At 51.1% G+C, this 26,462-nt stretch overlaps 1 long non-coding RNA gene across 1 annotated transcript; it reads right to left on the bottom strand.

The window, feature by feature from the left end:
• Nucleotides 1-1,122: 1,122 nt before the first annotated feature.
• LOC140633937 (uncharacterized) lies at nucleotides 1,123-6,407 on the bottom strand. Its single transcript, XR_012031534.1, has 4 exons — nucleotides 6,133-6,407; nucleotides 4,253-4,379; nucleotides 2,579-2,738; nucleotides 1,123-1,642 (listed from the first exon to the last, which is right to left on the bottom strand). It is a non-coding gene; the product is annotated as an uncharacterized lncRNA (long non-coding RNA).
• Nucleotides 6,408-26,462: the final 20,055 nt, after the last annotated feature.

The raw sequence follows: 26,462 nt of genomic DNA, 5'->3' as shown, positions 1-26,462 counted from the left end.
TCTGGACCCCTTCCCCGCACGTCGCAGTCGCACACGTTCGCCTCCGGCCCGCCCCCCTCCCCCCTCCCCTGCGGGACCTGTCCGCTGCCCCCCGCCCCCCAGCTCCGTGGCAGCCAGGGTGCAGTGGGAGCTTGACCTCAGCCCTGCCTCAGCCCGGCCCCGCTTTCTCTGAAGCTTGTTTCATTTTTAACTCCTTCCAGAAAAAATGCTGTTTTAAGGTAAATTCCAGAGCAGCAAAAAGCCAGGAGCTCCTACTAAAAGGGTCTCAGGGGGCACTGGGTGAGGGCAGGGCAGGCCTTGTTTCTCACCGCCCTGGCGACCAGGGACCAGAAAAAGGTCACCTGCCCGACTTCCATCAGTGTGTCCGGGGTCTGGGCCCTTCCTCTGTGAGCAGGGCCTCTCGGGCCTCTTCTTCCTCATCCACAAAGTGGACAGCTGCTCCTGCCCCAAGGAGGGGCCGGGGACATCCTGTGTAAACTCAAAGAAGCCACCATCATATAAATGCAACAGAAATTACAAATTGACGTTTTTGAAAACAAATGAGACCTTGCTCACAGAAACAGGCGCCTTCCTTCCAGGTCATAACTTGGCTGCAGGAGCGGCCACCTCCCACCCAAAGGGCTGTCTCCCCACCTTTTCTGCGCACACCTAATGATGCATTCCCAGACCCACAGCAAGAGAGGCTTCCTTCTTGAGTTTCAAAAAGAGGCAGGTTGTCATCCTGTGAATGCAGGGGGTGCTGTGGCCGACAAAAGGTAAGACAGGGAAGTCAAATAAGGTAGGGCACCCTTGGTGGCCTCTGAACTAGTATCCCTGAAGGGTCTCCAGAGTTGTTCAAGAGCTGCTTTGCAGTAAATCACCAAATGACCACCTTCTCCCCATCCGCAAAGGCTCACGTGTGCGTGCACACACACACCCTTGCACACATTAATACACACCCTGCAAGTAAACAACAATCACTGGAATATGTACAATATAGAATTTATGATTTTTGTTCACCTTTTAATTACCCGAAGGTCACACTCTACTGGGAAAACTTGCATTGGCTATAAGGAAGAGCCCTTTTGGGGAAGGAAGATTAAGGCCCCCCCCCCCCAGGTCTCCCCCCAGGAAACAAGTCCATTCCTTTGTTCATTTGTTTATTCAACATGTGTTTATTGATTGTGTGCCTACTGTGTGCCAAAACCGAAGGGGAGGCAACGATCAGGGACCAAGGCCCTCCCTGCTGAGGCTGGTTCTCTAGTGGGGAGGCTGACTTTTAATAAATGGCCCCATAAATAATTATTTAATTACAGTTTTTGAACAATCCTAAGAAGGAAAAATATAGTGTAAATGAGGCCAAAAAACAGAGGGTCACAGTGGTGGTCTGGCTGAGAGCCTGGAGGAGGAGGAAGGAGGCAGGAAAGAGGGGAGAGAACAGAGTTCCTGGCAGAGTGAACAGTGTGTGTAAAGGGTCTGAGGTGGGAAGCTGAGTGAGTCTGGGGAGAGGCTGTCGCAGCTCCGAGCGAAGAAGAACGAAAGGAGGCAGTAGTCACAGCCGGGCTGATGAGCTCATCTGACCCATCTTCCAACCCAGCAGCCTTCCTCATTGTCTGGCTTCAGAATTTCAGGCAAGGGACTTCCTGGGCCTCCATTTACCCATCTGCAAAAGGGGGATGCAGATAGTGTGGCTCTCAAGAGGCTGCCCTGAGGATTTCATATTAGTGAGTATGGCCTGTCAGGCCTAGGGTAAGGCCACAAGCCCTGACAGCCATGTTCCAGCCTCCACTCTCCTTCTTTCCTCTCACCTTCACCACCCCCCAAGGTCAACCACGTTTCTAGAGGGAGATGCCTATTGCACAACTGGCATGTTTCCTCCTTGCACTGACAAGTCCCTTCCTCCCCTGGTGTTCCCTTGAGAGATGGACAGACATGCCCCTGCTTTCTAGAAGCTTTCAAGCAGCTTTAGGTCTATTGAGAGGGAATCTGTGTTTGAGTGGATATGATTTTTTTCCTTTTTGTCTTCTGCCTTGTGGTTTTATTAGCATGATCCACCTATTCGTGGCATCCAGGTTTCTCTGGGCACTCCTGTCCTGGGGGTACTAAGGTCAAACCATCAGGAGAAGGCCTGGCACCCCTCAATTGCTAACAGGCAGTGGCCTCTACACGGGTGTTTACAACATTGAGGGTCCCTCTTACAGGACTTGTTCTTGAAGCTTCTGAGGCTTCCGAACAGAGTAAGACAAGACAAGTCCCTTTCCCTGTTCAGTTCTCAGCCTGGCTTTTTGGGGCGGGAAGTCCCCACAGATGCCCCTGAAATTCTCCAAAGGTCCCCATTGCCTCCCCCGCTCCCTTCCATGACCACGACTCAGAGAGCCCAGACATCTGCCTCCCGGGGGCTTTGGGAGTACAGTGCCAAAAACAATACAACGGGTGTGGGAACCTCCTTGTCTTCAGTTTCTGTTCAGCTGGAAAAGCCATTTCTATTTTATCATCATTATTATAATTATTTAATTCTTCAAGTGTCAGCAGTCTTTGCAGGGAACACCCACAAGGCGGCAAAGAAACCAACTTAGCAGGAGGGTCCCAGTGGACTCACACCCTCAGAAAGCTTGAAACTCTTGGCCTTGGCTCTGAGAATCTCCCCGGACCACCTCTAACTGCCCCGGTGTGTGGCACACACATGCCTGAGGTCACTGGACTCAGGATCACTTGTTGCTTTGTGCTCTCAAAAGACTTCTTTTCCAACACCTGTGATTCTTGAAAAGAGACAACAATTCAGTATATAATGAATGTGATAGGTGCCCAGTTTCGTACGTTTTAACTAGGAGTGGTTGTATCAGGCAGGGCACACTCTGGAACACATCACAACACCTTTGGCCATCTGTAGGTCAACCAGCAACCAATGTTTTGCTATTTTGCAAACAGGGTATCAAAAAATGTGGCAGATTTAAACAAATGAACTCTTGTTGGTGAAATTAAAGACATTCAAAATGTGCTTTAGTGAAATGATCTAGAGACACTTCCACCTCACCTAAACAGGGAATGCAGATCCACTGAGCCTGGGGTCACCTGTACCCGGAGGACAGCTGGCTTGATCACTCAAGGGTCCGTGTCCAGCCAGAATGGATTCCATGATACCCAGCAGGGACACAGAATCCTGTCCAGGACTGTGACCAGGGGGTGGGATGGAGGGGGGGGGCATCCCAAGCACACCTTTCATGCCAGAAGTGGTTAGATAACCTGAAAGGACAGAATGCTGGGACTTCATTGAGCTGGTTATAGGAACTGTTTTGTCCAAGGTGGTACTGTTTTAATAACCACTGGTGTGTGTGGTAAGATCTGGTCAGGGACTTGCCTTCACTCTCACCTGGTAGAAAGGTTACATGAGAATAGCAGACCCTCTCCCACCTCTTTTGTGGCCACTATTAATTACCAACAAGGACCTAAGAGTGTGCAGGACCAAACTAGCTTAGATTTTACACACACACACACACACAAATCTGATATTTGCTTATTTCCTGTGCATGTATCCTTTCTCCTTCCAACCTCCCCTCCACCCCCTGCCGCCACCACCACCACCACCACAACCACACACACACACACAACCACACACACACACACACACACACACACTGTCATGAAAAGAAGCTACTAGGTGCCCAGGACTAAGAGAAACGCCATGGAGATTTCAGAAAAACACTACTATGGGTGGTATCAGTACTTGGCACATATAGTTGGGGACCCCATACCCATGGGCAGGAAGGAGAGATGCAGGATAGGCAGGGTTGAGTCTACCCAGCTCCCCCCTGCTAGTGCCCTGCAGATGCTCAGAACTTAGCCATGGTGTTGGGAGAAAGATCGCCAATCCGTGTGACAGTAGAGGAGTTGCCTAACACATCTCTGTGCAAACAACCATCTTCACATAAAGGGTTTCTAGTGGACAGCACAGGTGGATTGGTAAAATTCTTTGCCCACCCAACTACAATGGAACATACTTCAAGGAAGACCTGTGGAGTTTGATATGTACACCCCGGCCCCCCGTGGTGCTCACTTCATGCCCAGTGGCTGTGGCTGGAGAAGCAAGCTGACCAGAGAAGCCAGAGGCAGGCTCTAAGCAGACAGGGCACAGTACCAAGGAAAGGGTTCAGCTTCTAGAGCCAAAAGGGTCTGGCATTCCATCCCAGGACATAGCAACATCATGAATAAAATGAGGAGAATAATGCCAGTGGCATGGAATGGTAGTGCGCAATAAGATAACGTCACCACTGACCTGCTCCAGGATGTGCAGAGGGCATGAAACGAGCTGGCACCCAGGACCTTGCATATAGTAGCTGGTTGATAAATGTCATGTTTTGACTGTGGTCCTTCTTCAGTGATGGATATGGTGTGTGACCCTGCTGAGGGGTGGACAGACAAGGAGGAGAGCTCATTTGCAACAAATGGAACCAGCAAAGGCCCCAGAAGAGAGCTGGTAAGGCAGCTGCTGGGAGAGGTGCCTTCGCACACAGTTGTACCTTTCTATCTGCTAGGTCCCTGGATTCATTAACTGGGCCCTTCCATGCTACAAGGGCATAATAAATATTAGCTAATGTTAATATTGATAGGCAAAGCACACACAACAGGCCCTCAAGACGCCTATATTCCTTGAGGTTAACCCCAGGCAAACCCTCCCTTTTCCTCAGTCTCCCCGTTTGTGAAATCTCTCTAGTTCCCAGACCTAGCACCAGGCCAGGATTCAAAGCCAGAGGCAGCAGAGGAAATTCAGGTGAAAGACCACCAAAGCAGGGTGGTAGGGCTCAGGCTGGGAGCAGAGGGGGGCCGGGCTGGGGCCCCAGTGAGCCCAGCCTGCTGCAGTGTTTCCCAGGGCCTGCTGCTGCCTCCTCTGAGTGCCCCGGCCCCATCCTGGCCACGCACATTGGGACATGCCAGGGCCTGGCTTCCCAGGGGCCAGAGGGAGCTCCCGCAGGGGACTTCAAAAGCCCAAATGCCTTTCAGAAAGGAACTAAAACTTTCTGCCTAACCAAAGCCTCCACAGGAGAAGAACAGCCTAGCCCTTTTCTTTTTAAGTCTCTTTATTTTCCAGCCGGCTGGCCTGGTCATTCTCTTTTTTTCCTATTATAAACGGTCCCAGCTGCAGCACACAGGGAAAAAAACCATCTCCCAGGCCTGGGCAGGGGCCGCTTGCAGCCAAAGCCGCCTGGCTGGCCTCCTGCGGGAGACAAAGGCGGCTCCAGCCTCCGGCACCCACTGGGAGAGGCCCTGGAGCCCCCACCCAGAGCCAAGGCCACAGCAGGAGCTAGGGGAAATTCAGGAAGTTTCTGCCAGCACTCCAAACCTTCTCCCGCCCCTGGGAGCAGAGCCACCATCCGGCTAAGCCAAGGACTCCTGAAGAGCCTGTTTGCCAAGGGCAGAAAATGAAAGATCAGCAACCCCCCACCCCCACCCCCGCTCCCATAAAGGCCACAGGATTCAGAGCTTTAGAGATGATCTAATCCAAACACGCACCTCCAAAGATGGGAGCATCTTTCTGATATCTAAGGGGGAACGACTTGCCCAAGGTCACATTGCCAACTACCGGCAGAGCTGACCCTTGAAGCCACGGCTCCCAGTTCCCATACCAGGTGGCAGAGAAGTGTTAGGGGAGAAGATGAGAGACCCAAATATCCTGAGGTTACCGGGTGGGGTGAGGATGTCATTTCTTTTAGTGATAGGTAAAACTGATATGGGACAACCCGAAAGAGGACAGCCAGCTTTGTATTCTCAGCTCCCCTGCCTTCCAGCAAGTTACCTCCTTTCTCTGTGCCTCTTCTGGTTCCCCATCTGTGAAAACAAGGATATGCTGGTTCCTACCTTACAGAGCTATCGTGAGGCCTGAACAAGCCAGTACATAAAGCAGTTAGGATAATGCTCAGAAAAGGTACCTATTGGGGTGCCTGGGTGGCTCAGTTGGTTAGGCGTCTGCCTTGGGCTCCAGTCATGATCTGGGGGTCCTAGCCCCCAGCCCCAGGTGCAGCTCTCTGATCAGCCTGAGTCCACTTGTTCCTCTCCCTCTGCCCCTACCCCACCCCATGCACTACCACCCCCACCACCCCTGCTTATGCTCTCTGTCTCAAATAAATAAATAAAATGTTAAAAAAAAAAAAAAGTTACCTCTTACTATCTGTAAATGTAAGGATTTGTTTTCTTCACCCAGCAAATGTTTATTTGCAACCTCTGGGGTCTTCTCTGTGACAGGAACGGGGCCAGATGCTGGGGATCCAGCTGGGCAAGGCAGAAAGGTCCTGGGCCTGCTGGAACTTCCCGTGGAGGGGGACAGGGGGTCTGAGGGATGCGGGTCGTCTAGCCCAGGGCCTGACTCATGGCACTCCAGGTCCTCGGGTCCGGTAGGAATCTAGCGGGACTCACAACCTCCCTCGGCCGTCTCCAAAGCAAAGCTGACCCGGCGGATGACGCCAGGATCCTGGAGAGGCTCCAAGGAGAACACCCTTGCAAAGAGGTGGGAAGCTACCACGCCGCTGCTCTGTGTGCCTTTGTGTTTTAAATCCTGGCAACCAGCTTAAGTATTTTTAATTATGTTTTTAAGTAGGATTGGGTCCCGGGCGGACGGTTTGCGACCCCCCACCCACCCCCCGCAGGTCTGCTTCATTATCTGAAGAGCCCGGGTCCCCGTCCCCTCCCCTCCCCTCCCCCGCCCCTGGCACCAGGGAGGCCGAGGTGCTGGGGCCGCCCGGGGAGCATGCACCCCGCCCCGGCACCTCCTGCGCTGGGGGTGGAGCGGCCCGGGTGTGGCCGCGAGCTCGGGTGGGGGCGCGGCGGTCGGGGTGCCGCAGGGTGCTCCACGCGGCGCCCACCCCCGCCCCGCCGCGGCCCCGGGGACGCCGCCAACCGGGGCCCCCCACCTTCAAAAAGGCAACACACCCGCAAACCCGCCCCCCAAACTCCGCTCATCTGCCCTCTGAACGTCCACCGACTCCCCGGGAACGCGGCTTAGCGCCGCCTTCAGCCCAGGGTGTGATCCTGGAGACCCGGGATCGAGTCCCACGTCGGGCTCCCTGCATGGAGCCTGCTTCTCCCTCTGCCTGTGCCTCTGCCTCTCTCTCTCTCTCTCTCTGCGTCTCTCATGAATAAGTAAATTAATTAATTTTTTAAAATAAAATAAAATTGAAGGTTTTGGAGTACCTGGGTGGCTCAGTGGTTGAGCATCTGCCTTTAGCTCAGGGCCTGATCCCAGGGTCCTGGGATCCAGCCCTGCATTGGGCTCCCCACAGGGAGCCTGCTTCTCCCTCTGCCTGTGTCTCTGCTTCTCTCTGTGTCTCTCATGAATAAATAAACACAATCCTTTAAAATAATAAAATAAAATAGGGCAGCCCGGGTGGCTTAGCGGTTCAGTGCCGCCCTCTGCCTAGGGCCTGAACCTGGAGACCCAGGATCGAGTCCCACATCCGGCTCCCTGCATGGAGCCTGCTTCTCCCCCTGCCTGTGTCTCTGCCTCTGTTTGTATGTGTGTATCTCTCATGAATAAATAAATAAAATCTTAAAAAAATAATAAAATAAAATAAAACTGAAGATTTCCCCCTTGCCCAGTTGCCATTTCTTCGCCTTGCCTGCCTGAAGCATAGCCTTGATGTATTGATTTTAGATGGATAAATGTTTAAATACGCACAGATAAACAGATAGAGAGATCAAGATGATGTCTGGGAACCACAGACAATTATCACCTGTCCAGTTGGTGGGGAGGGAGGGATATTCTTCCCCCAAATCTCTATGGAGTTCCAGGTTCTTTTAATTTTTCTTTAAGATTTTATTTATTTATTTGAGAGAGAGAGGAGAACCCAAGCAAGGAGGAGGAGTAGAGGGAGAGGGAGAAGCAGACTATCTGCTGAGCAGGAAGCCCAATGCAGGGCTCCATCCCAGAACCCTGGGATCATGACCTGAGAGGAAGGCAGACACTTAACCAACTTAGCCAGACAGGCGCCTTTTTTCTTTTTCTTTTTTTTTTTAATTTAATTTATTTATTTATTTATTTTTGGTAATCTCTACACCCAATGTGGGGCTCCAGCTCTCAACCCCAAGATCAAGAGTTGCATGCTTTCAACTGAGCCAGCTTGACACCCCTTTGTTTTAATTTTTAATTTTCAATTAGAGGAGATTTCCAACAAGCAATAAATAATGTAGCAGATACCTGTATGCCCCCAATGCATGTTAAAATTTTACACATTTGGGGTGGGGGTGCTTTCTTTGATATTGATAATGGATGTTTTCTCAGTATCACTCAAATGTAGCAGCTTCAAGTCAAATCTCCTAGGTTCAAGCCCTTTCCTCTCTCCAATCGAAGCCTGTCTTATTTTAAAGTGCTGCTGTAGGATCAAGGGGGCTGCCCTGGATAAGCAGCAGAGCAGGACAAGCCTCTGGTATTTAGGTATTCGTAGGTCAAGAAGGAAGCTCCAGGAGCCTTATCTGAAATATGGGATCTTAAACAGTACTCAAAGGTCATTTGACCCTAAGGGAGGGCTCTGTGAACAGGCAGTGGAGGTAGAGAGGGTTCCATTTTACAGGGGTGCAGTCTGAAGTTCAAGAAGTCATCCACCGGGATCTCCTGGACGGCTTAGTCAGTTAAACACCATCTTCAGCTCAGATGATCACAGGGTCCTAGGATCAAGCCAGGCATTAGGCTCTCTGCTCAGCTGGGAGTCCACTTCTCCCTCTCCCTCTGCCCACTCCTCCCCACTAGCTCAAGCTCTCTCACACCCTCTCTACCTCAAATAAATAAATGAAATCTTAAAAAGAAGAAGAAGAAGAAGAAAGGAGAAGGAGAAGGAGAAGGAGAAAAAGAAGCCATCCACTCAAGATCGAGACTCTCCTCCCTTCCCTGGCTCTGCTTCTCTGTTTGCCTCTTTGGAAGCTCTTTGGATGTGCAAAAGAAGGGGTGCCTGTAGAAGGAAAGGCTGAGAAACCAATGTTCCGGACAAGAGCAAAGCCGCCAGGCTGTGCCCAACTTCCAAGGGAGAAAATTGCAGGGCCCTGGGTGGTCTGCTGCCCTGCCTGCTCCACAAGGGCCTCAGAGTACTTGTTAGGTCTGGGCAGAGGGTGAGCAGAGACATCCAGCAGCGCCTGTGGGGGCTGAGAATCTGTGTTCACAGGCCCTCAGGAATCAGGCAGCCTTGTATCTCTAGGCAGGCTGAAGGGTCTGCTGGTCATGGTGGAACATCCACCTAGTCACAGACTGCGGCTCTCATGCATAGATGCCTTTCAACATCCAGGAACACAGAGAAAAGCACACACCTTTTTGGGATCTTCCCCATACAAATGTATCTGTCAAGCTAAGCCCAGAGTTTGGGGACTCTAAAGCCAGAAATGCTGCTGCATCACCTCTTGGGCAGGTCTTCAGCCTCACTTGGGCTTTTAGCAAAGTCACAAAAGTAGAAGCAGTGAGATAACAATAATTAATAATAATAATACCTTAGGAATTTTTCTATCGCAAGTGATTTTTTCTAATCTAACTTAAACGAAAAGGATGTGGTCCAACTTCAAGCATGCCTGCCTTCTCTCTTGCATGGTGGCTCCTTTCTCAGACCACACAGTGATAAAATAGCTGCCCTGCCAGTTTCAAGGTCAGTGCAAAAGATCCAGCCTCCTTCCCCAACTCCTTATCCTGAGCACTGTGACTGGCCCAGCCAACGTCAGGCACCTGCCACGCACCTGTGTGCTCTGTGAGACGAGCACCATATGACACTGTCTACATCATGATCTCCTTTTATCTTTTTTCTTTTTTAAGAATTTATTTATTCATGAGAGACAGAGAGAGAGAGAGAGGCAGGCAGAGGGAGAACCAGGCTCCATGCGGGCAGCTGGACGTGGGACTCGATCCCAGGTCTCCAGGATCACGCCCTGGGCCAAAGGCAGGCACTCAACCACTGAGCCACCCAAGTGTCCCTCATTTTATCTTTTTTTCTTAACTCTATCTTCAAGTGTATGTCATATACTTCAGCTCATAGTTATTTGTTGTTACTTAATAACTGTCTTTCCCATTAGATTATAAGCTCCATGGGAGCAGGGACTTTGTGTTTCTTACTCATTGCTGTGTCCCCAGTGCCTACAATAAACCTAGAAAAGCCTAGGCACTAAAATACTTTTTTTTAAGTTTTTTTTTTTAAGATTTTATTTATTTATTCATGAGAGACACACAGAGAAAGAGGCAGAGACACAGGCAGAGGGAGAAGCAGGCTCCATACAGGGAGCCCGATGGGGGACGGACTCAATCCCGGGTCCCCAGGATCACGCCCTGGGCTGAAGGCAGGCGCTAAACCGCAAGACACCCAGGGATCCCCTAAAATACTTATTTTTTAAAAATTCATATTTAGGGATCCCTGGGTGGCGCAGCGGATTGGCGCCTGCCTTTGGCCCAGGGCGCGATCCTGGAGACCCGGGATCGAATCCCACGTCGGCCTCCCGGTGCATGGAGCCTGCTTCTCCCTCTGCCTTTGTCTCTGCCTCTCTCTCTCTCTCTGTATGACTATCATAAAAAAAAAAATTCGTATTTATTTATTTGAGAGAGAGAAAGATAGCCAGAGAGAGAGCATGAGGAGGGGGCAGAGGGAGAAGCAGGTTCCCTGCAGTGCAAGGAGCCCGAGGTGGGGCTCAATCCCAGGACCCCAGGATCACGACCTGAACCAAAGGCACCTAACCGACTCAGCCACTCAGGTACCCCTAAGATATTTATTGGAAAGGATGAAGTTTTACCCTCCAGTTGTTCTCACCTTCCAACCAGCTCGATTTTTTAGCCAGTTTCCCTATAATGGAGGAAGTCTTATCTTACCTCTTTTCCAAAGCTCCTTTCAAACTCCTGAGCGTCCCATCCCTAGAAACAATCAATTGGCCAGTCTGCAGTTGGGGATCGTGCTGCCATTCCACGATCTCCCTTCTCTTTTTATCCCCTTTCTATTTCTTTTTTTAAGATTTTATTTATTTATTCATGAGAGAGAGAGAGAGAGAGAGAGACAGGCAGAGGGAGGAGCAGGCTCCGAGCAGAGAGCCCGACATGGGACTCGATCCAGGGTCTCCAGGATCTCACCCTGGGCTGCAGGTGGGGCTAAACCGCTGCGCCACTGGGGCTGCCCCTCCCTTCCCTATTTCTTAAACACTGTATAAGAAACAATAAAATGGAAACTATAGAAACCCAGAAGGAAAACTGCCCACAGACCCACCCAAGATTAAAGCAACGCTTTCCGTTGTCTGTGTCACTAGCTTCTCATTGTTTGTGCACAGATTTGTTTTCATAGATTTGCAATAACATCCAACATAAAACATTAGGTTACGGACTTTTAGTACAAGCTTTCTCAGTTTTGTTGTGGACCAAGTTAGCTTCCTCTCTTACCTTTCTACTTCCTTCCCAGTCCCCGCTGCCAAGGTGGCAGTCTGGTGTATAGCCTTCTACAAGGTTCTCTCTGCTTACAGGCCATATACAAACAAAAAGTCCATGTTTGGGAAAAAGCGAGCTGGTAGTAGTGTTAAATGGTTCATCATGGGGTGCCTGGGTGGCTCAGTCAAGTAGGCAGGCGTCCAACTCTTGATTTCTGATCGGGTGGTGATCTCAGGGTCATGAGATGGAGCCCCGAGCTGGGCTCTGTGCTGGTTGTGTTGGGCTCTGTGACTGCTTAAGATTCTCTCTCTTCGGGATGCCTGGGTGGCTCAGTGGTTGAGAATCTGCCTTTGGCTCAGGATGTGATCCCGGGGTCCCAGGACCGAGTCCCAGATCGGGCTCCCCCACAGGGAGTCTGCTTCTCCCTCTACCTGTGTCTCTGCCTTTCTCTCTGTGTGTGTGTCTCATGAATAAATAAATAAAATCTTTTAAAAAAAATATTTTCTCTCTTCTTCCCTCCCTGCTCCTTCCCACTCGAGCTCTCTCTCATCCCTCTCTAAACAAAAAATAAAATACAATAAAGCTGCATCATACTATAGACACTAGACATTTGTCCACCTCTGATGCTCCTCACTTGACCATGTATCATGAAAACCCTCCAGGGCACTGGGAGCAAAGCCCACTCATTCTTTTTCATAGCCACATAATATTTTATGTATAGCTATATCATCACCATTTACCTTTCATCCTGGAGGGAAATGTTCCCAGATTTTTAGCACCTCAAAAAACATTTTAATAAGTATCTTTGTACATTCATCCTTAAGTCCCAGGATGAAATCTTGGGAGCATGGTTGTGGGACACAGACTATGTTTTTTGTTGTGTTCTGTTTATATTTTAATATGTATTGCCAAATTTCTTCTCCCCCGAAGCTGCAACAATTCATATTTCCACCAACTATGTATGAGACTGCCTTCCCCACCGCTGCTTACCAACAAGAACTAGGTGAGATCACCCATTTTAATTTTTGCTAATCTGATGGGCAGAAAGAGGCTTTTCATGCGGCTCTAATTTACATTTGTCTGGACCAAGAGTCATATTGAGTTTCTTTTCGTGTGTTTTTTGGCTGTTTGGGTTTCCTCTTTCCTCTTCAGTGAAATGTCTGGTTGTATGCTCAGCCCATTTGGGGGGCCCTTTGACTATGCACTTATCTCAGTGCATCATAATTATTTGTCCAAAATGCCGTGGGTTCCACCTGGGAGGGAGGGGCCAGATCTTATTCCTGGCAACAGCACCAGCGCCCAGCACACAGCAGGATTTCAGGAAACACTGAATAAAGGAAGGAGCCTCCACCCACCGCCCTGGGAGTCTCTGTTCTGCAGCCCTCAGGCCCAGTCACCTGGGCAGGCTGGTATGCCCCTCAACGGGAGGACCCGAGAATGTTCCCACACTGGGATTATCTGTTTCTCTCTCTCAGCCAACTGTCACAGGAATCTCTCACCAGGATCTTTGAAGGGCCCCCTGGCAAAGCTGAGCAGAATCTCACCATAAATGCTCCCAGCAAGCCCTGGGCCTCCCCTTCCTCCTCTCTCCTCTTTCCTCCAGGAGAGGAAGGCCCACCCACAGCCCCTTTGCCGTGGAGCACCTGGCCCAGGAAGGTCACGTTCTTCTCTTCAGGAAGCTATCCTCAAACTCCTTCCTGCTGTGAATGCGCGGAGGAAAGGGATTGGGACCTCCCAGTGACTACCCCAAATTGCTTCTCCCTAGGGCTTGCTCGTGTGGTTTGGCTGGATAGAGAGGAGTAGAGTTGAACAATGGGAATGTCTCACCTAGAGGAGGGCTGAAGTGGGCAGCAGTTGTTTCCCTCTGAGAGGGTGGGGGTGGAGAGATTCCCCCTTTGGATCTCCAAAGGGACCCCCATTCCCAGCTCGGGGAACATGTTGGCCTCAGTCCCAGCATTACCTGGGACTAAACTCATTCATCCAACTTAGTGGGCATCTGATATGTTCCAGGCACTGTTCCAGGTGCTGGAGATACACGAATGATCAAACAGGCAAAACTTCTTGCATGAGTGGAGCTGACATTGTCACAACTACTTAACTCTGCCCTTGAAGTGTGAAAGCAGCCATACACCATATGCAAACGATGGCCGGGGCTGTGTTCCAATAAAACTTTATTTATAGACACTGAAATTTGAATTCCGTATAGTTTTCTCGCATCCTGAAATATTAGTCTTCTTCTGCTTCCCTCCCCCAACCATCTTTAAAAATGTATACACCTGGGGATCCCTGGGTGGCGCAGTGGTTTGGCGCCTGCCTTTGGCCCAGGGCACGATCCTGGAGACCCGGGATCGAATCCCACATCGGGCTCCCGGTGCATGGAGCCTGCTTCTCCCTCTGCCTGTGTCTCTGCCTCTCTCTCTCTCTGTGACTATCATAAATAAATAAAAATTAAAAAAAAAAAAAAAAAAAAAAAAAAAAAAAATGTATACACCTGCCTGTGTCTCTGCCTCTCTCTCTCTGTATCTCTCATGAATAAATAAGTAAAATCTTTAAAAAAAAAATGTATACACCATTCTTAGCTGGGGGGGGGGGGGCATATAAAAACAGGTGGTGCCAACCTCTGTCCTAGATAATAAACAGTGAGACTTACACAATACAAATATGTGCCAGGGCCATTCTAGTGCTTACGTGAGTTGACTCCTTTCGTCCTCGTAATAAACCCTGGAAGGCACGCCACCACCACTGGCTCCACTTTCCAGAGAAGGAAAGAGGCATACAGAAAGGAGTAAGTTACCCAACTGTGGGGGCAGGATTTAAATCTGGAATCCAAAGAGTATGCTCTTTGGCACCATACTCTACCTCCTCCTGCAAAAAGCCAAAGGACTAATAGAAGTTGTCCTTGGTTAGTACCTACTACGTGCTAGACAGGCTAGCCACAAGACATACCAAAAAGGAATTAAACTCCAAACAAGGGGTACCTGAGTGGATCAGCGGGTTAGGTGTCTGCCTTCGGGCCTTCGGCTGGGGCCCGAGAACCTGCCATTCCCCCTGTTTGTGCTCTATCATGCTCTCTCTATGTCAAATAAAAAAATAAAATCTAAAAATAAAATAAAATAAAATAAAATAAAACTCAAAACAACCTTGGCAGACAGGTGTTCTCCTCCCCACATGGGTGGGGTGTCCTGACCTTGAGAGACTTCACTCTGCTCCTCTGGCTCTCAGCTTCTCTGCCTTGCCTGCCTCCACGCTCCAGACACCTCCAACCACACTGCTCCTGGGTGGGGGTGTCCCACGTGCTGGCCACATTTCAACTGGAATTCCACTGCCAGAGTGAGTCCTCTGAACACCCCCAGATATTGGAGGGGGTAAGATTCAGAGTTTAAACAGCCCAGGAGAGAGACAGCCTGGGGTGGGGGTGGGGGTGGGGGGCAGGAGCAAGCCTTTAGTGGAGGGAGACACGGAGGGGTGGGGAGGCCCTCACTGCAGGGAAGCCGCCCCCCTCCCCAAAGCCTCTGCCTCGGGGTCTTTAAGCGAGGAGGAGGGAAGCAGGTGAGTGTTCTACGACTCCCAGAGCGTGGGGGAAATGCTTCTGGCATTAAACAAAGCCTTTTTATATTTAAACTGCCAGCCCAGGATTTTCAGAAAAGTTTCCCCAAGCGTCACTGAGTGTGTGTGCACAAAAAATTATACACCGGTGTATAAACACAGTTGGATGCAGAAACACACGCGTGTGCACGTGAGTCCACGCCGGGCAGGTCCAGGCCCGGCCACGCGCGCCCGAGAGCCCCGCCCCACGCCCCGCCCGCCCACGGGGGCGCGGGCTCCCCCGGGAATTCCAGAGCCGCAGGAGCCGCAGCGGCGGCGCAGATCGGCCCGCCCCGGCCCCGGCCTCGGAGCCACCCCGCGGGCGCTGGGGGAGGACCGGGCGGCGGGGCCAGACCCCACGGCCGAGGGGCCGGCGCAGGGCGGGCGGGGAGGGCGGGGACGTGCGGCCTGGCCCGGGGGGCGGGGGCGGGGGTGGGGATGGGGGCGGCCGCCCAGGGTGTCACGACCCGAGCCCCAGACCTCCTTGCCCTCATGGAGGAGGCTGGGGGCGCGGGGCTCGGAGCCCCGGCTTGACTCCTTAGGCCCTGGAGTCCTCCCACTCTGAACAGCGGCCCGTGGGCCCTCACGGGCCACAACACTTGGGTATTATTATTATTTTTTTAAGATTTTATTTATTTATTAGAGACACAGAGAGAGAGAGAGAGGCAGAGACACAGGCAGAGGGAGAAGCAGGCTCCATGCAGGGAGCCCGACGTGGGGACTCGATCCCGGGTCTCCAGGATCACACCCTGGGCTGAAGGCCGCGCTAAACCGTTGGGCACCTGGGTTGCCCTTATTATATATATATATATATATATTTTTTTTTTTAAGATTTATTTATTTATTTATTTATTTATTTATTTATTTATGATAGACATAGAGAGAGACAGAGAGGCAGAGACACAGGAGGAGGGAGAAGCAGGCTCCATGCTGGGAGCCGGACGTGGGACTGGATTCCGGGACCCCAGGATCACGCCCTGGGCTGAAGGCCGAACTAAACTGCTGGGCACCTGGGCTGCCCTTATTATATTTTTAAATGTGAGTTCTTTTGGCTGGAGTCTGGGCCCTGCTGACGAGCACAGGAGCCCCAAAGCCAAGGCCTGGTTCGGAAAGAGCCCAGAAGAGCCTGATCAGGGTTTGGTGAAGGAGAACCTCTGTTCTCTCCCCTGACTACACACCCAGCGCTCCCCTCTGCTTGCCCCACCTGCCCAGCCCCTGAAGGCATTCCCCACCCTAATCATGGGTGTCCCAGACCTTTGTGTCCTGGGTTTCAAAAGCAGCAGTGCTCCTCTTTCCGTGGCTCCCCAAGGGAGTCACACCACTCAACCCTCCCTTTTTTTTCATCAAACTGGCCAATCCTACCTACCCTCTAACTCTGCCTGAGGATTCCGGTGGGAGCACCTAGGTACACACGGAGGCTTTGAATTGAGTCCACCCATGCACCACCCTGAAATAGGTTTGGGGTGAATTTTTGGCATTCGCAATGAAAAGAGAGCCTTGGCCAATAGACTTAAAGAAAGTAGATGATGCTGAGCTCAGGGAACCTCTTCCCAAACTCCACAGCGAAGCCACACAAAAGTGGACCTGAGAGCCCCGTGTTTCCCAACCCTGGGCACCTTTGCCGATGACTCAGTCTTGCAAGCAAATAGCATTGTTTTCCAAGGCGACACTCAAGCCACCAAGTCAAAAGCTACCCATTCCTTTTTTGGCCTTAACTCACTGAATACCATTCATGTGCCAGGTCTGTCATGTGAATGAATCCTGCCGGCAGCTCTGCCTCCACACTCCACAACTCCAATCTTGAAGACAAGACCGGGGAGGTGACAAAACTGGCCCAGGTCTCCCAGCTGATCCATGACACAGCCAGGATTCAACCTTAGCCCTGGTGTCTCCTGTCCACCAGCATGCGTGATGCTGGGGCCTTAAACCTGGGAGGTCAGCCTTCTCTAATCCCCAAGGGATTCTAGTGTGTAGCCGGGATGAGAGCCATAGCACTAAATGTCAGATAGAGATTTTTCCAGTCCAAAGTTAGCAAGCAGGGGTCCCTGGGCCCAGTCTGGCACACTGGCATGTTTTCTTTGCCCCCACCCCACACAGTGTTTATTGTACATGATTTTGAATTCACTGCCAAGAGGTAAAAATCAGGGAACTTCAGGCAGCCCCGGGGGGGCTCAGCGGTTTAGCACCGCCTTCAGCCCAGGGTGTGATCCTGGAGACCCGGGATCGAGTCCTACGTCGGGCTCCCTGCATGGAGCCTGCTTCTCCTTCTGCCTGTGTCTCTGCCTCCCTCTGTGTGTGTGTGTGTGTGTGTGTGTGTGTGTGTGTGTGTGTGTTTCTCATGAACAAATAAATAAAATCTTAAAAAAAAATCAGGAAACTTCACACCAAAATCCAGATTTCTAACATCTATAGTTGGAGAATTAGATGATGAAGGACAGATTTACACAAGACAGCAGTGACAGTTGGCTGGAGCAGAGGGACAGGATGGAGCTGCTCAGGCCTGGCACAAGCCACCAGTTCAGGGCCTCATCCCCTCCATCACACTGGCTGACGTTCCCATTCTGACCTTGCCCAGGGCACAGATGGGGAACCTGATGTCAGAGAGGCCAGAGGTTTGTCCAGATACCCACAGGTTAGGTTCAAGGCACAGAACTGAGACTGAGAAGAAACTAGGTCTCCAAGCTCTCATTTCCTGTTCCAGAATCTTACAGGATGTCTAGTTCAGAGGGCTGGGAGGCTCCAGCAAATGAGTCAGCATCTGCGTAGATAATTTCAATATCCCAACAATTACAGGTGGGTACATTATGCACTGCATTTAGCTACCTGTTGAGAGCTGTTAAGGGTCACAGTGGAAATCCATAGGTAAAAGGAAATGTGCTGTGGTGGGAGCTGGGGCAGACCCTGAGGAAACAGATGCCCAAGTGAAGACAGTCTGATTCACACTCTCAGCCCCTTAGAATGAGGGCATAGGTAGGGGTCTCTTCTCTCATCCTACAGAAGGGCAAACTGAGGCTGGAACTGTCTTAGCCAGCAGAAGGTGGAAGCCAGGAGAAACCTTGGGACTTGAACTTGTTCAGGGCTGGCAGATGGGTTTCATCTCATGTGCCATCTGTGATCAAGTGGTCCTGCTGCCTGGGGCCTGGGGTCTCCAGGTGGGCCCAGCAGGAAAGAAGGCCAAGCTCTGTTGGTATGTCTGCCATGGGCTGGGTATGGGGAACAGGGCAGGGAGATGGAAAAGTCTCTCAGACTGAGAAGATGTGCCAAGGCCTGCAGGGCCCACAGAGAGTCAGATACACAAAGATTTCAGAGGAGGAGGACAGACTCGGGAATAGAGCTCACACAGGCTGCAGAGAAGGGACAGGCCTGGTGAGGATGCTGTCCCAGATGCCCCAGCCAAAGAAGATGATTCTGGCACATGGAGATGGGGGGCTAAGAGATTCAGACACCCAGCCCCCACCCAGCTGCCTGCCCAGTACAGGCCAGATTAAAGATATCTGTGGGTGGGCAGCTGGGAGTGATGCCTTCTATCTTTTTTTTTTTTTTTTTTAATTATTTTTTATTGGGGATCCCTGGGTGGCGCAGCGGTTTGGCGCCTGCCTTTGGCCCAGGGCGCGATCCTGGAAACCCGGGATCGAATCCCACGTCGGGCTCCCTGCATGGAGCCTGCTTCTCCCTCTGCCTGTGTCTCTTCCTCTCTCTCTCTGTGTGTGACTGTCATGAATAAATAAATAAAATCTTTAAAAAAAAAAATTATTTTTTATTTATTTATGATAGTCACACAGAGAGAGAGAGAGAGGCAGAGATATAGGCAGAGGGAGAAGCAGGCTCCATGCACCGGGAGCCCGACGTGGGATTCGATCCCGGGTCTCCAGGATCGCGCCCTGGGCCAAAGGCAGGCGCTAAACCGCTGCACCACCCAGGGATCCCGATGCCTTCTATCTTTACAAGTCAGCCTGGGAGCTGCTAAACCTTTTATTGGTCCTCAGCTCTCTTTTCATGGGGGGAAAAAAGACACAGCGGCTCAGGAGGCCTGAGGGCAATATGGGTGTGAAGAGTCAAAGGGCACAAGGAACTCTAGGCCTGTTTCTGTCTGTGGTCTAGGGAACCATGTCCCCCACCTTTCAGGCCCAGGGGTGGAGGGCTGACAGTGTGGCCTCTAAGCAGACCAGATTTGCTGGATCTTCTTACCGCTGAGCCAGGCTCAGAGTGGCGGTTATGATTAGAGCCTGCGAGGATGCAGGAAATGTGGGCGGCAATCCTCCCTTCTGGGGTAAGGAGGTAGATCAAGGATACCTATTGAGTTTCTGGATACAGGTCTCTCCAGTGAGGGCCACAGGACCCCGAGAAATCCTTCCTCACCCATGCAGGCCTCTGAGCTCAGGGAATAGTGTGCAGATACACCTGGCTGTTAGCATGGAACAAGTGATGTCGTGGCAGCCTCTGGGGGTTGCTGGTACAGGTGTATATACACCCAGGATACCAGACCACTCAGAGTCCCGGGCTCTCGTCCCCTCCCAGGACCCCAGGCACAATCTCACGTCCTTCTGGGGCTGCCTGGCACGGGCAGGCCATGGGACCTGGGACTATAGGAGGAGCAGGGCCCTCCTCACTCTTCGCCATTTCCGAGCTGTGCGTCCTTGGACAAGTTGCTCACCGCTGTGAACCTTGTGTCTCCTGCCCACACCGCACAGGGCTGCGACGAGGGCCAGAGGAGGAAACGGACTGGCAGGACCAGCCACAAACAACCTTAGGCTAAGTGCATTTTGAACCTGGTTCGCAAACAGATCTCCATGGAGGCCTGTGTTCCGAGCTGGGGGTGCTCCAGCACACATGCCAAGGCCGGCCCCAAAGACGGGCTCAGTGTGACAAGGGAGGCCAATCCTGAACAGATCATTTCAGCAGCGTGGCAGCCAAGTCGCAGAGGCGGCCGCTGTGTGCCCCGGGCAGCAGAGTGGCAGGAAGGGAGGAGGCAGCACTGCCAAGGTTGCTTGGAATCAGCTTTTGTCTGGATTTGAATCCTGGCCCTGCTGCTTACCAGCTGTGTGACCTTGAGCAAGTTACTTAACCTCTGAGAATCTCTATTTTCATATCTGTAAAATGAGAAGAGTCATGGCCAACATTTAGTGAATACCAACTACGTTCCAGGAAATGCAATAAACCCTTCGTTCATTTTATTCTTTAAATTTTAATATTTAAAAAAATGTATTTATTTGAGAGAGAGACAGCATGAGCAGGAAGGGCAGAGGGAGAGGGAGAGAGAGAATCTCAAGCAGACTCCTTGCTGAGCACAGAGACCAACACAGGGGTCGATCCCAGGACCCTGAGATCATGACCTAAGCCGAAACCAAGAGTTGGAGGCTTAACCAACTGAGCCACTCAGGTGCCCCAATTCATACATGTTAAACCATTCTTTTTTTTTTTTTTTTTTTTAAACCATTCTTTAAAACCACCCTAGGATGCAGGTACTATTTTAGTGCCAGTGAGCAGATGAGGACGTAAGGCCCAGAGAAGCAAAGCACTTTTGCTGAGATAATATCGAAGGTAGGTAGCAGAGCCAGGCTGACCCGACAAGGTCCCTGATCCTTACCTTCCGGGGTCAGTGAGGAGAGCAGTGACACATGGAGCGGGCTTGGCACCAAGCTTGGCACACGGGAAGTTCACAGCCCATATTCGCTGCTGGTAGGGCTGCTGGTAGGGGTGTGAGTTGACTGGGGCTGCCATAGACGGCACGGCTTAGACATTAGAACTGTGTGTTCTCACCAATCTGCAGGCTGCAGGTCAGAGATCAGGGTGTCAGCAAGGCTGCTCTCTTCTGAGGCCTCTGTCCTTGGACTGCAGCTGGCAACCTCTCCCTGTAGGTTCACCTCATTTTTCATCTGCAGTGTCTGTGTCCGGGTCTCCTCCTCCTGTAAGGACATCAGACACATGGCTTAGGGCCCAATGACCTCGTTTTAACTCAATTGTCTCTGTAAGACCCTGTCTCTAAATGCAATCACATTCTGAGTTACCTGGGGGAGGGGGGGTGGTTAGGACTTCAGATACCAAATTTGAGGGGACACACTGAGCCCATAATAGTGGGAGATGAGGTTGCCTGTAGCCATGACAGGGGCAGAGAAGAACCCCTGGAGGAGAGGTGCTGGCTGCCCAGATGCCCCCTGGCCCTGCGGACCTGGCTATCCAGCCCCCCAGAGCCCTGATGGGTGGTAAGAGGACAAGCTTGGCCATGGGCCCCAGACACCAGGTCAGGGCTACCTCCCTCCCCCAGGCTTCACCCACTCAGTCCCCCAGGACGGTGGAGCCAATCTCCCCAAACCTGCTTCTATGAGGAGCTTATCCCCAGGGCTAGAAAGGGGACATGGGCCCCAGTTGCCACCCAGATAGCTTGCCATCATCCCTCTCACCCAGTTGGATCATGGACCAAGAACACACTCGTGGGATCGAGAAGCTGCCTCCAGCTCTTGCTCTTCCTCAGGAAGACATTCTCAAACCTCCTTGGGAGTTCTGTCTGCCAAGAAACAATGACAATAAAGGGATCCCTTAAACTCACCCAGGGACTCAGGGCTTTTCCACATTTGTTTTATTTCAGCCTTGCAGTCGGCTGGGTTTGGCCAGTCCTGGAATGCATGTTGACCACAGCCCCAGGCGTGGCCTTGATGCCTTCAGGACTCAAATCCCAGAGCTGCCACCACAGCCGGATTTGGGCTCACCCAGGAGTGAGGGGGCTTCCCACCAGTGTCAGCTGCTGCCTCCCCCCCAGCTCGCTGCCACCACCATCCCTGTCCTCTGAACAACTAACAGCTTGCCTCCCGGGTGGTCTCCTGGCTTGTTCCCCACAAGGCAGCCAGAGGGACCGTCCCATACATCACAGCATCAGTCCCCAACATAAAGGCTGTTAGGCAAGCCCATACCCGACCTGATGCTGACCCCAGCCTCCTGCACAGCCTGGCCACGCGCTTGTGCCCTCTGCCTGGGATGCTGGGGTGCGGAGGGCGCTCTCACTTCCTGCTGGCTCCCACGGTTCTCACAAGCCCCTCCTACTCCCAGCGCTTTGAATTTCTGGATCTTCTGGGTACCCACTGCGTAGCTGATGCGCGTGCCCACATTCTCAGTTTCTTCTGCAGCTACGGCCTGTGTCTGTCTGGATCATTCAGTGGAGAATGTCTGCCTCTTGAGTTCACCGTAGGCTCAAGAAGAACTAGGGAATCATTTATTCTGCCCAGACATCTCTGAGCTGTGAGACCTCCTGCCTCCCAGCTGCCCCACTGTGTCCTTGGGAATATTTCAGGCAGAACCAGGGCTGAACTTGGGGCCAAGGGCCTAGGGAGGTGCAAACACTCTGCCCAGGTGTGCACATCCTGTGATAGGCTTGGTCGGCCCCACCTGCCCTGGACATGCTGAAGCTCCTGCTGCCCTCTCAGGGAACAGACTTAACCCCTTAAAGGGCTTGTCAAGGTCACCATATTAGTTTCTTATTGCTGCTGTAATAAATCCCCACAAATAGTCACCTAAAACTACACAAATTTATTTGTGTTGGCAGCCCCAGTCAACTCACACACCTACCATCAGCTCTACCAGCAGCAAATGTGGGCCGTGAGCTTCCTGTGTGCCAGGCTTGGTGCCAAGCCTGCTCCATGTGTCACTGCTCTCCTCACTGACCCCAGAAGGTAAGGATCAGGGACCTTGTCGGGTCAGCCTGGCTCTGCTACCTACCGTCTATGTCTGGTCTTACAGACTCAGAGGTCAGAAGTCTGAAATTAGTCTCAATGGGGTGAAATCAAGGTGTTGACAGGACTGTATTCCTTCTGGAGACTCTAGGGGAGAATCCATTGCCTTGTCTTTTCTAGCCTGCAAAAGCCACATACATTCCTTGGCTCATGGCCCCTTCTATCTTCAAATCCAGCAGCAGAGCATCTTCAAATATCTGACTTCTAGCTCCTCTTCTCTCTCTTTCTCTTTCACTTTATCATTTTTTTAAAATCTTTTTTTAAAAAATATTTTATTTACTTATTCGGCAGAGAGAGAGAGCACAAGCAGGAGGAGTGGGAGAAGGAGAAGCAGGCTCCCCACTGAGTAGGGAGCCCAATGTGGGGCTTGATCCCAGGACCCCAGGATCATGACCTGAGCCAAAGGCAGACGCTCAAGCAACTGAGCCACCCAGGCACCCAGGCACCGCTCTCACTTTCATTTTATAGGACTCTTGTGATTGCATTGGACCCACCAGGATAACCAAAGAAAATCTCTTTATCTTTTTTAAAAGATGTATTTATATATGAGAGAGAGAGTAGAGGAGGGGAGGGGCAGAGAAAGAAGGAAAGAATCTCAAACAGACTCCATACTGAGCATGGAGCCTGATGAAGGGTCCTGACCTGAAACCAAGAGTCAGACACTCAACCAACTGTGCCACTCAGGTGCTTTGAAAATCTCTTTATATTAAAGTCAGCTGATAGCAACTTAAAAGATGTTATTTTTATTTATTTTAGAGACAGAAAGTGAGGAGAGAGAGAGAGAGAGAGCACGCATGTGCACACAAGCAGAGGGAGTATGAGAAGCAAACTCCCTGTTGAGCAGAGAGCTCAATGCAGGGCTCAAGATCAGGACCCTGGGATCACAACCTGATCAGAAGGCAGACGCTCCACCACTGAGCCACCCAGGCATCTCTGATAGCAATTTCAATTGCATCTGCAACCTTAACCCCTCTTGTCATCTTACACACCACATTCACAGATTCCAGGGCCTGGACATAGACATTGCCTATCACAGGGAGGGGCATCATGGCCCAGATAGAGAAGGTGCATAGGTGGCAGGTGAGTCAGCCCGGGATGCAACCACCTGGGCTCACGTTCTCCATTTAACAGCCATGTGACCTTGGGCATGTACCTTTATTGCACTTGAGTCTCCTCATTTTTATTTTTATTTTTTTAAAGATTTTATTTATTTATTCATGAGAGACACAAAGAGAGGGAGAGAGAGGCAGAGACACAGGCAGAAGGAGAAGAAGGCTCCATGCAGGGAGCCTGACATGGGACTCGATCCCAGGACTGCGGGATCACACCCTGGGCTGAAGGCAGCACTAAACCACTGGGCCACCAGGGCTGCCCGAGTCTCCTCATTTTTAAAATGCCTAGCTGGCTCATTCAGAAGAACGTGTGATTATTGATCTTGGGGTCATAAGATTGAGCCCCACATTGGGTGTAGAGATTACTTGAATAAATAAATATTTAAAAAATAAAATAAGGGGCATCTTGGTGGCTCAGTTGGTTGAGCATCTGACTTGAGATTTTGGCCCTGACCTGCATTTGGCTCAGGTCTGATGTCATGAGTTGTGGGATCCAGCTCCATGGTGAGTCCATGTCCAGCTCAGAGTCTGCTTAAGATTCTCTCCCTCTCCCTCTGCTCCTCCCCTCACTCTCTCTCTAAAATCAATAAATCTTTAAAAAAATAAGATAAAGTAGAATAAAATAAAATGGGGGACAATGTGATAGCTTTGTGCAATGGAATACTTCTCAGTAAGGAAAAGGAATGGACTACTGATCCACAGGGCAAGGTGGAGGAATCTCAAAATTATTATGAGTGGGGGCATCTGGGTGGTTCAGTGAAGTGACTGCATTCGGCTCAGGTGATGATCTCAGGATCCTGGGATGGAGCCCCATGTCAGGCTCCCTGCTCCGTGGGGAGCTTGCATCTCCCTCTCCATCTGTACCTCTCCCTGCCTGTGCTCTCTGGCTCTACCTCTCTGTCAAATAAATAAATAAAAGCTTAAAAAATTATGATGAGTGAATAAAACCAGACCAAAAAAGTATATACTGCATGATTTTTATTGTATTACATTCTAGAAAATGCAGATGAATTTATGATAACAGGGATGCCTGAATGGCTCAGCAGTTGGATGCCTGCCTTCAGCTCAGATTGGCTTAGGTCGTGATCCTGGGATCCAGGATCAAGTCCCACATCGGGCTCCCTGCTGGGAGCCTGCTTCTCCCTCTGCCTGTGTCTCTGCCTCTCTCTCTGTGTGTATCTCATGAATAAATAAATTTAAAAAAGAGAGAATTTATGATAACAGAAAGCAGATCAGCAGTCACTCGTGGACAGAAGAAGCCAGGACCATGGGTGAGAATGAGGCATCACAAGGGGCCCAAGGAAATGTTTGAGGGTGATGGATACGTTCCTGTCTTGATTGTATTGATTTGCATTGATATATGTGTGTGTAGGTGTGAGTGTGTGTTTGCAAAGACGTCAAATTATATACTTTAAGAGGTACAGTTTATTCTATTCAATTATCCTGCAATAAAGCTATTAAAAGTATGAGAAGATTGTAGTTCCCCTCGTAGGGCAGTGGTGTAGATTAAATGAGTTCATTCATGAAAAACCATAGGCCCGATACCTGGCACATAGTAAATACTCAGAAAGCATTAGCCAGCATCATCATTAGTGTTGTTGTCATGGTTAAGCAGCAGTGCTTCTCTGCTCTGGCTGCACCTTTGGATCACCTGGCAGGCATTTTTAAAGCACCAATACCTGCCCCCCTCTGCCCTGCACAGAGGGTGGCTCTGCTGACCTGAGGCGGGGACCGTGGCTGGACATTTGTAAAGATGCGCACATGATTTGATAGGATTTGAATGGTCACTGTAACAACATCCATCACTGTAACAACATCCATCTAGTCCCATGATGTGGAAACTATGTCAGTATCTTCCAGATAGTTCTGTTGTGCAGGCCAGGCCCTGTGGAGCGACAGCTCTGGCCTCATTCATGCATCATCCTTCAGTGATTGTAACCAACTACATCGTGCAGCCCTGACCGGATGCTGGGGGGATAAAGGGGAGCCCCCGTCCCTGCCCTCCAGGATGGATGCCTGGTCCAAGGGGACAGAGGGGTGAGAAAACAGACCCGGGTGGTGAGGAAAGGGCCACTGGAGGCACACAGCAGATTCTGCGGGGGTGGGGAGGAGTTGGAGAAGGCTCCACACAGGAAGAGGTGGCATTTTTACAGGGCCTTGAAGAATGTGCAGGAATTTGGCAAGGAGAGGAGGAGGAAGAGGGGAAGGATGAGGGGAGGGGGACAAGATGATCACGTGTGTATTGGTTATCTGTGGCTGTGCAACAAATCACTCCAAAATTGAACAGCTGAAAACAACCAGGGTATCATCGTGTTCACAGACTCTGCAGTTCAGGAGTTTGGAGAGGGCAGAGTGGAGACAGCTTGTCTCTGCTCCTCGATGTCCGGGGCCTCAGCTGGAAAACGTGCAGCCAGAGCAACTGCAAACTGAGGGCTGGGAACATCTGAAGTCCCACTCGCAGGTCTCACTTCGCCAGGAGGACGCAAGAATGAGGTCTGCCGGCCAGAGGGCCTTCAAGGGATCTGTCCATGTGGCTTGAGCTTCCTCAGATCGTGGCCGCCTCAGGGTGGGGGACAGGAACCGCAGGGCTCTGTTAATGAGTATTCCAGTGGAAAAGATAGAAGCCTCATTCCCTCTGGTCCCTTGGCCTCAGAAGTCACAAAGCATCAGGGCGCCTGGGTGGCTCAGTCAGTTGAGCTC

The sequence above is a fragment of the Canis lupus genome, chromosome 5 (genome assembly GCF_048164855.1).
Source record: "Canis lupus baileyi chromosome 5, mCanLup2.hap1, whole genome shotgun sequence".
Classification (NCBI taxonomy): Eukaryota; Metazoa; Chordata; class Mammalia; order Carnivora; family Canidae; genus Canis; species Canis lupus.
The sequence above is the reverse complement of the archived record's forward strand: the minus strand, read 5'-3'. Positions and strand labels throughout refer to the sequence as shown.